The sequence below is a fragment of the Chiloscyllium plagiosum genome, chromosome 27, assembly GCF_004010195.1.
Source record: "Chiloscyllium plagiosum isolate BGI_BamShark_2017 chromosome 27, ASM401019v2, whole genome shotgun sequence".
Lineage (NCBI taxonomy): Eukaryota > Metazoa > Chordata > Chondrichthyes > Orectolobiformes > Hemiscylliidae > Chiloscyllium > Chiloscyllium plagiosum.
In genome coordinates this window covers 10,818,840-10,834,428 of record NC_057736.1, presented here as the reverse complement: position 1 = coordinate 10,834,428, position 15,589 = coordinate 10,818,840, and the positions used below count along the sequence as shown (strand labels likewise).

Genomic DNA, 15,589 nt, shown 5'->3' with positions numbered 1-15,589 from the left:
CCATTTCATAGAGTCGTAGAATCCCTACAGTGCAGAAAGAGACCATTCAGCCCATTGAGTCTGCACTGACCCTCTGAAGAGCATCCCATCCAGACCCATCACCCCCACCCTTTTCCCATAACTCCACATTTACCACAGCTAATCCACCATCACTGAACCTGCACGTGTCTGGAAACTACGGGACAATTTAGCATGGCCAATCCAACTAGCTTGCACATCCCTGAACACTATGGGCAATTTGGCATGGCTAATCCACCTAACCAGCACATCCCTGAACACTATGGGCAATTTAGCATGGCCAGTCCATCTAACCTGCACATCCTTGGACTTCAATCCACTAGAGGAACATAGCAAGAGGAGTAAGCCATTCAACCCATGATTCAATATGATTATGGCTGATCAAACATTTCAATGACTTTGACTTACCCCATCCCTATAATTCTCTGTAAGCCACTGATAATCAAAAATCTAACAATCTATACACATACTCAAAGAGTTTCCACAGCCCTCAGGGGAGAGAATTCCAAAGGTTCACAACTGACCTGTTAATCCAGGGACCCAGATAATGTTCTGGAGACCTGGCTTCGAATCCCAACACCAAGATGCTGGAATTTGATTTAAAAATTGATTTAAGAGTCTAATGATGACCATGAATCTATTATCGATTGTCAAGAAAATCCCATCTGACTCACTAATGTCCTTGAAGGAAGGAAGCTGCCATCCTTACCTGGTTTGGCCTACATGTGACTCCAGGCCCTCAGCAATGTGGTTGACTCTTAACTGCCCACTGGGCAATTAGGGACAGGCAATAAATGCTGGCCTAACTAAAGATGCCCACATCCTGTGAATGAATTTAAAAAAGGATCTAAGTGGCATCCCTCTTATTTTTCAATTGTGCCTTGATCTCCTTCCTATCGGAAAGATGTTGTGAAACTTGAAAGGGTTCAGAAAAGATTTATAAGGATGTTGCCAGGGTTGGAGGATCTGAGCTACATGGAAAGGCTGAACAGTCTGGGTCTGTTTTCCCTGGATCGTCGGAGGCTGAGGGGTGACCTTATCGAGGTTTATAAAATCATGAGGGACATGGATAGGATAAATAGACAAAGTCTCTTCCCTGGGTTGGGGGAGTCCAGAACTAGAGGGGATATGTTTAGGGTGAGGGGGAAAGATATAAAAGAGACCTAAGGGGCAACGTTTTCACACAGAGGGTGGTATATGTATGGAATGAGCTGCTAGAGGATGTGGTGGAGGCTGGTACAATTGCAACATTTAAGAGGCATTTGGATGGGTATATGAATAGGAAGGGTTTGGACGGATATGGGCCGGGTGCTGGCAGGTGGGACTAGATTGGGTTGGGATATCTGGTCGGCATGGACGGGTTGGACTGAAGGGTCTGTTTCTATGCTGTACATCTCTATGACTCTATGACTGAACTCAAGGTCCTGTACAATAGAAGCCAATCCTCACAACTCCTTGAGATCAATAATATTCCTTCGAAATACTTTTGGACTGTTCACTACATTGAATGCACTTTATAAAGGCATGTTGATATTGTTCCTGACTCAGAGTGCTAGCAGCTGAGTCAAAGATGCGTGGCTCTTCCAAACTGTTGGATAAGGCAGTTACTACTTGAAAGGGTTAACTGACATCACAAGATAAGTTCCACCCATCAAGAGAAGCTAAGTTCCAGGTAGCTAAACAGTGATATGTATTTACTGTTATCTCCAGTCTCATGTCTCATAAGTAACTCAGATATAATTTACTATTGTTCATTATGTAATAGACCTGTTTTGTTTATCAAGCCTCCCCTCTGTTGCAGACATATTGTGGGCATCCTTCCCCACTTCAGAAACTTAGACTAAAGCCAATAAAGAAGGATTGCTGGCATCTACCCAAGGCATCTCAGATGGTTCCAGTGGAGACACAACCACAAACTTGTATCACAACAAATACCATGCAGATTTCATCATGTGCACTAAAAGGAAATCAGATCAATGTGCAGTTTTTGATTTGTTATATATCTCACATTTTTTTACTCTCGCAGATGATTTAAATCACATTTCTTTTGCCGTGGAATCAACTTTTTAGATTGACACTGTCAAAACCAACCTGAGTGTCAAAACTCTTTTAAAGTTGAACTGGAAGGGCTGGCTAATCTACAATTAATGATATACTTCCCCTTTGTATCTCATGCTCCATTAAAATGAAACAGTCATAGAATCGTCCATTGCTCTGCTTCTCCACACATTATCAACTCCTTTCGCGCTCTGCCTGTGTCTTAGAAAACAGCTCTACCTTTACTGTGTGTGTGTGTGTATTGTCATGAAGGGTTATAACTGAAACGTTGGCTTCTCCACCTCCTGATGCTGCCTGGCCTGTTGTGTTCTTCCAGCCTCCTGCCTGTCTACTTTGGATTCCAGCATCTGCAGTTTTTTTGTCTCTAACATGATTTTCAATACGTTTCTGTTTGAATTGTTTTTCCCATAGCCACCAGATCACCTGGGCCTGTCTCTCAGCATGGTTATTTAGGATAACCGAACTAACTCCCCTTCCTGAATGTTCTAGAATCATAGAACCTGCTACGGTGCAGCAGTATGCCCTCTTTCATACTTAGCTACTCCTGCTATGAAGGAATTTCCTTCTCAACCTCTCTCCTCGTCTGAGGTGTAGTAACCCTCCGGTTAAACTAAATCTAGATATCGCTCTCTCATAACTGAGCAGCTCGATGGGCAAGTGAGATTTTGGTGGCTTGACCATTTTTTTAAACTGATGTGTTTGCTCCATGCTGGAGCGTTTCCTACATACCTTTCAGCTGCAAGACTATACCAACCTTCTTAATTCTGTCACCATCCTTTTGGCTACAATTGACCAATGCAGTACTAATCAATGTCGGGTCGCTATTTCTTATCCAACAGGCCTTGTAATTGAATCTCTAACCCAAACAGAGAATCCTATCCACAGTGCAAATGACCAAAAGCTTGTTCAAAGGGGTAGGATTTAAAGAGCATCTTAAAATATGGAGATTGAGGTAGAGAGACTTTCTAAAGGAATACCAGAGTTCGGGTTTTGACTGCTGGATTACACAGCTCCCAGCAGGAGTGACCATTGCTTCAACGAGATCCAAAAGCTCTCTCGGCACCAATAGCTTATCCTCTGCCCCCTCTACCACTGATGCTCAGTAGAAGCAGTGTGTATTATCTACAAGATGTATTGCAGAATCAAAGATTCTTAGACATACCTTCCAAAACCACGACCACTTCCATTTTGAAGGACAAGGGCAGCAGGTACATGGGCACATGCAAGTTCCCCTCCAAGCCACTCACCATTCTGACTTGGAAATATATCATCGTTTCTTCACTGTCACTAAGTCAAAATCTTGGAATACCCTCCCAAAGGGTATTGTGGGTCTACCTATCGTGCATGGACTGTTCAAGAAGGCAGCTCACCACCACCTTCTCAAAGGCAACTAGAGACAGGCAAAAAATTCTGGCCAAGCAGTGATGCCCAATCCCACAAAAGAATTTAAAACAAAACACTACTCTTGACCCACTCCAAATTGCCTATTGGACCAACAGATCTACGTCAGATGCCATATCACTTGCCCTTCACTCCTCCCTAGAACATCTTGACACCAAGAACAGCTATGTAAGAATCCTGCTCATTGACTACAGTTCAGCCTTCAACACGATTATTCCCTCGAGACTGATTACTAAACTTAGTGATCTTGGACTAAGCCCCACTCTCTGCAACTGGATCCTCAGTTTCCTGACCCACGGGCCACAATCAGTGAAGACTGAGGACAATATCTCATCCTCACTAATACTCAACACTGGAGCCCCCCCCAGGGTGTATACTCAGCCCCCTACTGTACTCACTGTATACCCATGACTGTGTCGCCAAATACCAGACTAATGCCATTTACAAATTCGCTGATGACACCACCATAGTTGGTCGAATCTCAGATAGCGATGAAACAGACCATGATGGGAGGTGGAAGACCTGGAAAAATGGTGCACTGAGAACAACCTAGCTCTCAATACTGGCAGAACCAAGGAACGCATTATTGACTTTTGGCAGGATGTTACTCATGCCCCTCCTATACATTAACAGCACAGAGTTGGAACGAGTGGAGAGTGTCAAGCTCCTGGGAGTGGTAATCCACAACAAGCTTTCTTGGACTGTTCATGTGGACACACTGGTTACAAAGGCCCAACAACGTCTCTTCTTCCTCAGGCAGCTGAGGAAATTTGGCATGACAGTGAATACCCTTGCCAACTTCTGTAGGTACGCCATCGAAAGCATTCTGTCTGGACGTATCACGACCTGGTATGGCAACTGTACCATTCAAGATCGGAGACGGTTACAGAGAGTGGTGAACTCAGGCCAGACAATCACAAAGGCCAACCACCCATCTATAGAATCGATCTACCAGGCCCACTGTCAAAGAAAGACCACCAGCATTCTCAAAGATCCATCCCACCCTGGCAATGTTTTTCTACAACCTCTACCATTGGGGAGAAGGTATGGAAGCCTGAACACATGCACCGGCCTGTTTCAGAACAGTTTCTCTCCTACCATTGTTAGAATACTGAATGGCCTCACAAACTCTTAACATTTGCCTGCACCTGTGTTTTTGTTTTTGCCACTGTTTACCTATTATTTACTTATCTATGCTACTTAACACTGTGACTTGCCTGTATTGCTTGCAAGACAAAGCTTTTCACTGTGCCTCGGTACACGTGACAATAAATTGACAGTTGAACTCCACAGACATCCTGGCTCTGTGCTTTCCTTTCAGAGCTGCTACCTCCCCAGGTTTCCTGGCTGAAGTTGCACAAAATTCATCAACAATCTGGAAACATTCAGAGAAAACATTTACCCAGAAGCCAATCTCTTCCAATTCCTGCCCAGAAGAGAAATAGTGGCATTTGGACTTAGAAAACACAAGTACAATTTATCATGCCACACAGACTTAGCAAAGAGAAAGCATCTTAGAGCTACATATGATGTATGGGTATGCTGTCAATATAATTGTTCCTGTTCTTAAATTTTTTTATATCAAGGTATTAATAACTCAGAATTGATGATGTATGGAAGCAGTATTTCAGGCGTGGATGATAAATCACACTTGCAAATGATTCTTATTATTCAGGCATTATGGGTCTTGTAGCCTTTGGGCAATAATGGATATTAATCAGCAGAATTGCTGCTCAGAACGATAATTATATAACTGGAATAAAAATAAGGAATTAGCTTTATTGGAGACAGCATATGGCCAGGGGATGCTGCAGCTCAATGGGAAGAAGCAATTTAATTTCTCTTAACTTGATAGGTGCGAGGGGGACAACCAATTCTGTTTGTTGGTGATTTCTGACATCTTGCCATGACCAACATTGGATTGGTCACTGGTGGGTTTCAGGTCGATTCAAATGGAAGTGGGTTGTTAGCACCTAATTTTTACAAAGTAGGCTTCTCTACATCAGCTCAGGGGCAGATTCAGGCAGAGCAAAATTGAAATGCAAGGAGATGGGGGACAATTAAAGAACATGTCACTTTGCTAACAAAAGATACAGAAAGCATCTGGCGGGGGTTGTGGGAGGAGTGGGTGGTGGGGGGCTAGGTTTCAACCAGAACCTCAACCCATTATCAACTTTGGTAGGTTCGAGGCAAAAAGGAAATATGTAATAGGAAAGGCAAATTGGGCATTTTATTTCAAAGGGAATGGGGTATTTAGGCAGGTAGGTTTTGCTAAAACTATACAAGGTACTGTTAAGGCCACACCTGGAATACTGTGAACAGTTTTGTACCCCAGTATCTAAGGAAAGATATATTGGCATTTGAAGCAGTCCAAAGATTCACTAGATTTCCTTATGAGGAGAGTTGTTCAGTTTGGGCCTGTGTTCATTAGAGTTTTAAAAAATGAGAGAGACCTTACTTGAATATGTAAGATTCTTAGGGGAGTTGGCAGGGGAGATGGAGAGAGGTTGCTTTCCTTTGTGGAACAGGAGAAAGTGAGGACTGCAGATGCTGGAAATTAGAGTCAAAAAGTGTGGTGCTGGAAAAGCACAACCAGTCAGGCAGCTTCCGAGGGGCAGGAGAGTCAACATTTTGAGCATAAGCTCCTGATGAAGGGCTTATGCTCCAAACGTTGACTCTCCTGCACCTCAGATGCTTCCTGACCTCCTGTGCTTTTCCATCATCTCCCTTTTTGGGCGAGCCCAGGAGCAGATGACATTATCTCAGTTACCCATTTAAGACAGAGATCTGGAAGAATTTCTTTAATGAACATTTTGAGTTCAGTATCACTTCTTCAGAACTATACCGGACTCAAAATGGTAACTTGGTTCCTCTGTTCGCAAAAGTGGCCAGACCAGCTGAGTTTCTTCAGCATTCTCTTTGTGTGTTTAGGGTTAGCAGATCATCCATGTTCTCAGTGAATGGCAGAGCAGAATAGAAGGGCTGAATGGCTTACTTCTATATCATATGTCTTATTTCAAAGAAGAACAATGGAGTTATTGTCAAAACCCAGCATTAATATTTATCCCTCAAATAACATCGGAAAAAAATGGCTTATCCAATTGTTATCCCATTGTTAGAAGTCACACAGCACCAGGTTATAGTCACTTTACCTGATGATGGAGCAGCGCTTAGAAAGCTTATGGTTTCAAGTAAACCTGTTGCACTATAACCTGATGTTGTGTAACTTCTGACTTTGTCCACCCCAGTACAACATAGGCACCGTCACATCGTGTAGCCCATTGTGATTAGTGAGACATTAATGCGTACAAGTTAGCTACTGCAATTCTTGCATTACAACAGCGACTATGCTTAAGAAGTGCTTCATAAAACACTTCAGCATGTTTTGAGGTTGTGAAAGGTTATATACAAATGCACGCACTTTCTTCGGTGTGGCAGCATCTCAGAGTGCTTCATGTAAAGCTGAAGTCTGGACTCCATCATAATCCAAACGTAAAGTTCTGGAGAACCTCAATGAGTTCTGAAGAAGTCACACTGGACTCAAAAGGTTAACTCTGTTTCTCTCTCCACAGATGCTGCCAGACCTGCTGAGTGTCACCAGCACTTTTGCTTTATACCTCAGATTTCCAGCATGGCATTTATTCTGTATTCCATCAAGCTCACACTGAACTCATTACCTGTGCACTAGTTGAAGCAAAACAATAGTAGTCGCAGTAGAGTGGAATAGGATCTCTCTGAATGGATTCCTGTAACTGTCAGTCTCAGTTTGTGAGTTCAGAAAGCTGTAAAGATGGTAATAACAAGGCCTCAATCTAACGTGATTTTGTTTTCCCATTCAGGATGAACGATTTTCACTTTTAGATTGTGACTGTCAGTCACCTTGTGCAGCAACTGCTGTGGGGAGATTTTAATTACGTTCCCCATTTACGGATAGCAGCTGCCAGTCAGTGATGCAGGAAGATGACAGTGAAGGGTTGAGATGCCTGACGTGGATTCAACAAGAGTTAAGAATTGGCTTGTAACACTGAGAAGTGGCAGGAGGAAAGAATTTAATGGGGATCAAATGGAAAAGAACAAATGTTTTACGCTGTGTTATTTCAAGTAGAAAATGTTCCTGATCATCTATCCAAAAACAATGCCGTGTTAGAAGAGATACAAATTGGCTTTCCCTGTATTTCTTGCAACATCTATCATTTACTGCAAGGTTACTTAGCATCTTACAGAATTCATTTGTAAGATTTGTACATTTTTTTGTCAGGTTTCTTTAACAAGTTGAGACAGTTTGAGCTTTTTCTGACAGTTCCACCTAAGGCTCATGCTCTGCCGCTCTCACTGTTTCCTCCAATCTCTGGAGGGACAACAAACTGTTAATACAGTTTGTTGTCCCTCCTGATGAAGGGCTTTTGCCCGAAACGTCGATTTCGCTGCTCGTTGGATGCTGCCTGAACTGCTGTGCTCTTCCAGCACCACTAATCCAGAATCTGGTTTCCAGCATCTGCAGTCATTGTTTTTACCTAAACTGTTAATACAGCTGCATTGAATGGACAGATGCTCGTTTCCTTTGGATAACAGGAGACCAGTGACTGGGAGCTCATCTCCCTGTACCTCCTGTACCAAACCCTACCTGCTTTAATCGCGACAGCAGCTTTGTGAACTCTACTTTGATTGTGAGATTCCACCAGATCCAGGGGAGGGAGTGAATTGTGTTAATGGTGGGAGTAAGCTTTTCTCCTTTTCACAGACTTTTTAAATTGCAAATATATATTTTATTCATAAAAGATCTCTTTGTATATATACTTTGTCACAAAAGCTATTTGGTGAGGTACAATTGTGAATCAGGTAAACAAACAAAACATTGGACCTTGACTCTATCCAAAAAAACCACAGACCTCTCTTATACATACAATACCAATATTTACATATATTTGAGGCTCTAGGAAAGTTCAATAACTGAAGGGACCCCCATTTACCTTCAGCAGGAAGACCTCAGACAGTGGTCTTTCTCCACCGCGCCTTGGTGGCAGCTGCCCCAAGCTTTAGTGTGTTCCTCAGCACATAGTCCTGCACCTTGGAATGTCCCAGTCTACAACACTCGATCAAGGTCAACTCCTTGTTCTGGAAGACAATTGCAACATTTAAAAGGCATCTGGATGGATATATGAATAGGAAGGGTTTGGAGTGATATGGGCCGGGTGCTGGCAGGTGGGACTACATTGGGTTAGGATGTCTGGTCGGCATGGACAGGTTGGACTGAAGGGTCTGTTTCCATGCTGTATATCTCTATGACTCTATGACCAACAAGTTTCAGGCAGACCAAAAAGCGTCTCTCACTGAGTTGATGGCCCTCCAGACGGTCAGTATTTGTCTTGGTGTATGTCCTGGGGAACAGACCATAGAGCACAGAATCCTGTGTCACAGGGCTGCTCGGGACGAACTTCAACAAAAACCACTGTGTCTATCTCTAGACTTCCTTTGCAAAGGCACATTCCAGCAGGAGATGTGAGATAGTCTCTACCCCCTCCCCTGCAGCTTCTTTGAGGGCAGGTCTGGTGGCACAGACTGACCGAGTGTACATGAAGGATCTCACAGGTAGTGCTATTGTCTGTGGGACCTCCTTTCCAATCTAACCTCGGTTCCTTTTGAACATTTCATAGCACAAAGCTCTACTCACTGAGGATGATTCCATCGATCGGTGCATGGAAATTGGGGACATAGGGCTGAATCTTATGCTTTCCTTTCTAAGGCTGAATTACGTTGAGTTTTCTTTGGAGAGATTTCTGACACAATTGGTTTTCTAACTGTATCTTACTAACCTCGGCTCATCGACTACTGAACCCACTCCTATGGCATTTGTTATGTCTGATTCCAGCTCCATCTTACCATGTACCAACAGACTGACAACCCATATGGGGAGAGAATCCTGGCTGCTATAGGAGAGGACTGAGACTTCACATGCAGGGAGACTGAGATATTCAAGTCCTGCCATTCAAGTAAGTTTTATTCTTCGTACCAGTGCATCCCTCACACTGACTCTGCTGTCACTGTCATTCACTGCACACCCATTCGAACTAATGGCTGCCTTGTCTTCACACTTTTTTTTAATCTTGCAGTTACCACCACCATATCCTTGAGAAATGCTCAGCTCCCCCAAGAAACCACCTCTTTGTTCACTGAGGATGGGAGTCCCGGGTGCAAGAGAAAGCATCAGCCATGCTTCCTCCCTCAGCCCCCACTAACTAAGATACTGACACTTTGGTGGGAGCCTTCAGCTTTGGAAGCACAACCTGCTGAGGCCAACAGTCTAACAACAGAAACGGCCCAGGTGGCTGGCGCTCAGAGAACGGCTGAAGACCAGGAAATGGCTCAGGCCTGGGCCGGACAGGACCCCGAGAGGAGCTTTCTGAAGAAGCACAGGGAAGGACACACGTAACACATTTGGGATGCAACGATGCACAAGGCTGCAGCAGTGCAGCAAATCCTGCGATGGTCTGGCTGTGACAGGTAGGGAGCTGCCAGTGGAGAACCAGGCCCAGCCCTCTCAGAGTCTGATGGAGAGGCACAAGTACCTGCCCTCCATTGCCCCACCCATAAGTGCTGAGGGCCCGTGAATTTAAAAAATTGGAAATTAAAACAACCAGTGCAGCATTCAAAGCTTTTTCAGAAACAAAGCAGTAGGTGAGACTTGTTATTGGCTGCTTTGAGACAAGAACCTTGAGATAAGCTGCAAAGGACACACAAACACTGTAACAAGGTGGACCTCATAGATTATGAGTTCCCTGATTGGAGCTGTTAATCTGGTCCAATCAGGGAGCCCTGGCTGATAGATAAGAACAGGAGTGTCGTGCACTTTGTGTCTTTCACTGTGTCTCACACCTGCACACACACACCATGGGTGCTGGGGAAAAAATAAGCACTACCGCACTTAGGTGGTAGTGTAGGGGTTAATATATTTAAAAAAAAAGAACAGGAGTGTCAGAGGTTCTGTTCACTCTGAGAGCTGGCTCCGAGGGAGCTGGACCAGTGTCAAGGATTCTCCAAGTGGAACTGAAAAGAAACTTGGTGACAGGATACTAGCCTCTATGGGGTCATTTCAGTGGTGGTGAGGGTGGGACTAATGATGTGACCATGCAAAAGCACCTACTAGTTGAAGCCCAACTGGATTTCAAACAGGCACTACAACTAGCTTTGTCACTGGAAAATGCAGCAAGTGGTGCACATGAGTTGCAGGATATTCCGATGGAGGTGCACGCCCAGGGTGACTGAGCGTGGGGAACACCAGTTGAGTGAAGACAATTGCAGAACCTCACTTTGGACTATCCTGAACAGAGGGACGCTAGACCAGCCCACAGCAAAACTCCAAAACAAAGCCAAGCCTTGGCCAAATGGATAAAATTTCCTTCAGGATCCAGGTTGGCCATTGTAGTTGCTATTGGTATGCAGACCTCAAGGCAGCACAATAGTCCCACTAGATCTATATGGACTAAGAAAACTCACAGGTTGGTATCCAGGTGAGTGCACACCCTGGAAAGTCTACCTACATCTGGTTTGGAGCAGTTAAATTAATCAGCAACAGCCAAGTCAGAACCAAACAAAATAAACATCTGATTAAATGGTCAGCTGGTTCTAACAGAGGTCAATACCATTGCAGCTGTCTCAGTGATTGCAGAACCAGTCTTTAACAAAATTCACTCTGGACTCCAACCCTTAAATTTGCACAAGACCTCAGCTAAACCGAGAACCTATACTGGGAAACCTTTGTAAATTAATGGTAAAACTTCGGTTCTGGTCTCTTAGGAGAAGCAGCTGGTTCAGTTACCACTGATTATAGTAAAAGACTCAGTCCCAAGCTTGAGGGGACAAAATTAGTTGAAAATGATTCACCTCCATTGGCTCAACATTTTTTGATTAGAAAGTGGCTGCCTGAGTTAAGTCCTAATTAAGATTTTCAGGAAGGTATAGGGACTATCAAAAGAGCCAAGGCTACTTTACATGTTGACTAGGAAGTAATTCCATGATTCTACAGGGCCCAGTGCTATTTGCCTTATGGGCATGTTGTGGAGAAAATCACCAGTCTTGGAGTCAGAATTGGGATTCAACGATTTATTGTACAAAGAAACCGGAGCTCAGGGGAGAGAGAGAGACGTCCGGCAGCACGGCTGTCAGCTGCGAGCCTTCTCTCCCCCTCGGAGCACATGTCACAATAGTTTATACATTTCATGGTATAATGGTCCAGATATCGAGTCTTTGTTTGTGCAGCTTGGTTTGGTTACAGAAAATATTACAAAGTCTTTGTCAGTTTCACAGAAAATATTACAAAGTCTTTGTCAGTTTCAGAGGAATTTTACGGAGTCATTGTCAGTTTCAGCAACTACGCAGAAGTCCATTGCTGCAGTAATTGGTTGTGATCATTCTTTCTGAGAAGGAAGATTGTTTTCCATTAGTGCAAATCTAAGGTATTAATACCTACAAACAAGCAGTCTCAGGTAGTTAACATTTCTACCGAAGGTGGTGGCTGGACTCAGACACTTCGGCGGGCAGTAGATGTTACTGATGTGCATTCTCTCCCCCACCCATCTTAACTAATTATCTATGTTCTGTGTCTATTGTGCTGGTATCCTGTTGGCCTCATCTGTGTATGCTTCACTGTACTTTTCCATGTAACAGCTTAGCGGCCATCTTGTGAGCTAAGTGACCAACATGGCTCAGCGGCCATCTTGTGAGCTAAGTGACCAACATGGCTCAGCGGCCATCTTGTGTCTGTGTGCTCAATGTCAACTCCCACTTCAAGCAAAAGTAGAGGCAGCAATCAGGAGGCTGGAAAGTGAAGGAATCATCAAATCAGTCCAGTTTGTGGAATGGGCAGCACTGGTCGTACTGACCGTGAAGGTCAAAGGGCTAGTTCACCTTTGTGAGGATTTAAACCACTTCTCGCAGCTGGATAAATACCCAACCCCTCACATAGAGGATTTATAAAGAAAACTGGTCGGGTGGGGGGTGGGGGGGAGCTGTCCTTCACAAAGCTGGACATGAGCCGTGCGTACTTGCAACACACAGACTCCCAGAAGTGTTCATCACAGATGACAGGCCATCGTTTTCCGGCAGGGAATTGGAGTATTTCCTAAAGTTGAATGATATTCGACATGTAAAGACAACTCCATACCATCGATGATCCAATGGTCTGGCAGAAAGAGCAGTCCAAACTTTGAAGGCAGACTTAATGAAACAGCCTGCAGCTTCACTAAATACCAATCTATCCTGTTTCCTGTTTGATTGTTGGACCACCCCTCACGCAACGACAGGGATAGCTCCAGCAGAGTTGCTAATGGGGGGAAGACTCCACACTAAGTTAAATCTGATCTTCCAGACTGGGGCAGTGTGGGAAGGAGGAAGGTGAAACATCATCAGGAACATCAATTCTGAACACAAGATTCTAACAAGTGAGACAGACAGTTTACTTCAGGTGACGATATTTGGTGTACCAACCACAGGAATAGCCCTGTGCAGGTAAGAGGTGTGGTCGATGTGAGGTCAGGGCCAGTGCCATATAAAGTTTGAGTAGGTGTGACAGTCCTGAACAAGCACATGGAACATATGAAAGCTGCAAACGTGCAAACAGTGAGGGAGCAAAATGTGCCCGGCCCCTTGACAGCCTTTCCAACTGTTCTGGGAGCTGCGTGTTCTTCCTCTCTGCCAAGCGTTGCAGATACCTCGGAATCTGACATGGACATGGTGGATGTCACCACCTTGATCCCTTTGCTGCCTAGAGAAGAGAATGAGTTTCTTCTGTGAAGGTCTGGGCTCCAGATTCATTGAGTCACACAGCACGGAAACAGACCCTTCAGTCCTAAAGGCTCACACTGAACATTATCCCAAACTAAACTAGTCCCACCTGCTTGCTCCAATTTCCAAATCCTGTACTCCTGTAAGTCTTTTTTAAATGTTGTAATTGTACACGGATCCACCACAAACTCAGGAAGTGAATTCCTCACAAGAACCACTCACTGTGTAAAACATCTGCCCCTCAGGTCTTTTATAAATCTCTCACCTTAAAAATATGCCCCCTAGTCTTGAAATACTGCATACTAGGGAAAAGCCAACTACCATTAACCTTATGTATACCCCTCATTATTTTATAAACCTCTATAAGGTCACCTCTCAACCTCCTACTCTACAGTGAGCAGGTTCTAGCTGTCCAGTCTTTCTTTATAACTCAAATCTTCCATACCTGGTAATATCCTGATAAATCTCTTCTGAACCCTCTCTTGCTTTAATAATATCCTTCTTATATCAGGGTGACGAGAACCAGACACTGTATTCCAGAAGAGGTTTCATCAATATCCTCTACAACCTCAACTCTTCGGTCCAACTCATCCGAGCCCACCAGATATCCGAAATTACTCTTGTCCCATTTACCAGCATTTGGCCCATATTCCTCCGAACTCTTCCTGTTCATGTACCCATCCATATGCCTTTTAAATGTTGCAATTGTACCAGCCTCCACTACTTCCTCTGGCAGCTCAGTCCATACACGCACCACTCTCTGCGTGAAAACATTGCCCCTTAGGTCTCTTTTAAATCTTTCCCCTCTCACCATAAACCTATGCCTTCTAGTTCTGGACTCCCCCACCCCAGGGAAAAGACGCTGTCTATTTATCTTATCCATGCCTCTCATTATTTTATAAACCTCTATAAGGTCACTCCTCAGGGTCTAACACACCAGGGAAAACAGCCCCAGTCTATTCAGCCTCTCCCTATAGCTCAAATCCTCCAACCCTGGCAACATCCTTGTAAATCTTTTCTGAATCCTTTCAAGTTTCACAACATCCTTCCTATAGGAGAGAAACCAGAATTTTACACCATATTCTAAAAGTGGCCTAACCAATGTCCTGTAACATCCCAACTGCTGTATTCAATGCATTAAACAATGAAGTATGTCAATATCTCCTTCACTATCCTGTCTATGTGTGACTCCACTTTCAAGGAACCATGCACCTGCACTCCAAGGTCTCCTTGTTCAGCAACACTCCGCAGGGCCCTACCATTAAGTGTATAATTCCTGCCCTGGTTTCCCTTAACAAAATGCAACATCTCACATTTATCTAAATTAAACTCCATCTGCCACTCTTTAGCCATTGGCCCATCTGATCAAGGTCCCATTGTACTCTGAGATAACCTTCTTCACTGTTCACTGCACCACCACTTACTAACCATACCTCTTATATTCACATTGAAATCATTTACATAAATGACTAAAAGCAAGATACATATGTGTCTGTATGGCACACCGCTGGTCCCAGGTCTCCAGTCTGAAAAGCAATCCTCTACCACTACCCTCTGTCTCTTATCTTCAAGCCAATTTTATGTCCATTTGGCTAGTAACCCCTGTATTCCATGTGATCTATCTTGCTAACCATTCTACCATGCAGAACCTTACTGAAGTCCATGTAGACGACATCTACCTTTCTGTTTTCATCAGTCTTCTTTTGTCACCTCTTCAAAAAACTCAATCAAGTGAGTTGAGACATGATTTCCCACACACAAACCCATATTGACCATCTCTAATCAGTCCTTGCTTTTCTAAATGAATGTCAATCCTGTCCCTCAGAACCTCCTCCAATAATATACCCACCATTGACATCAGTCTCCCTGGGCTGTATTTCCCAGCTTCTCCTTACAGCCTTTCTTAAGTAATAGCACCCCATTAGCCACTCTCCAGTCTTCTGGCACCTCACCTGTGGCTGTCAATGATACAAATATCTCAACAAGGGGCTTGTATGTTCAAGAAAGGCCAGCAGATTTTTGAATATGAAGTCATAGTATGGGTGCTATCACATGGAAACAGATAGCCATATCAAATCATCATTCCTGATGAAGGGCTTTTGCCTGAAACATTGATTTTCCTACTCCTTGGATGCTGCCTGACCTGCTGTGCTTTTCCAGCACCACTCTAATCTTGATTCTAATCTCCAGCATCTGCAGTACCCACTTCCTCCTAGCCAAATCAAATCAGCCTCCCCATTCCTTTATTCACAATGCAATAAAATTAAAATATTCACTGACTCTCAAAATTGTCCCAGTGGTTTCCAACCAGACTTTTTTATAGCTCAAACAG

General features: G+C 43.9%; 1 long non-coding RNA gene across 2 annotated transcripts in view; it reads left to right on the top strand.

Annotated features, from left to right (window-relative positions):
- The window catches only part of LOC122563539, a 68,408-nt gene that overhangs the window by 25,225 nt on the left and 27,594 nt on the right, over window positions 1–15,589 (top strand). Inside the window, exons 3-4 of one of the 2 annotated variants that reach the window (XR_006315633.1) lie at window positions 9,371–9,467; window positions 9,588–9,978. This is a non-coding gene — a long non-coding RNA (uncharacterized LOC122563539). Of the gene's footprint in view, window positions 1–9,346; window positions 9,468–9,587; window positions 9,979–15,589 lie in introns of both variants that reach the window. The other variant, XR_006315632.1, reaches the window with a different exon arrangement.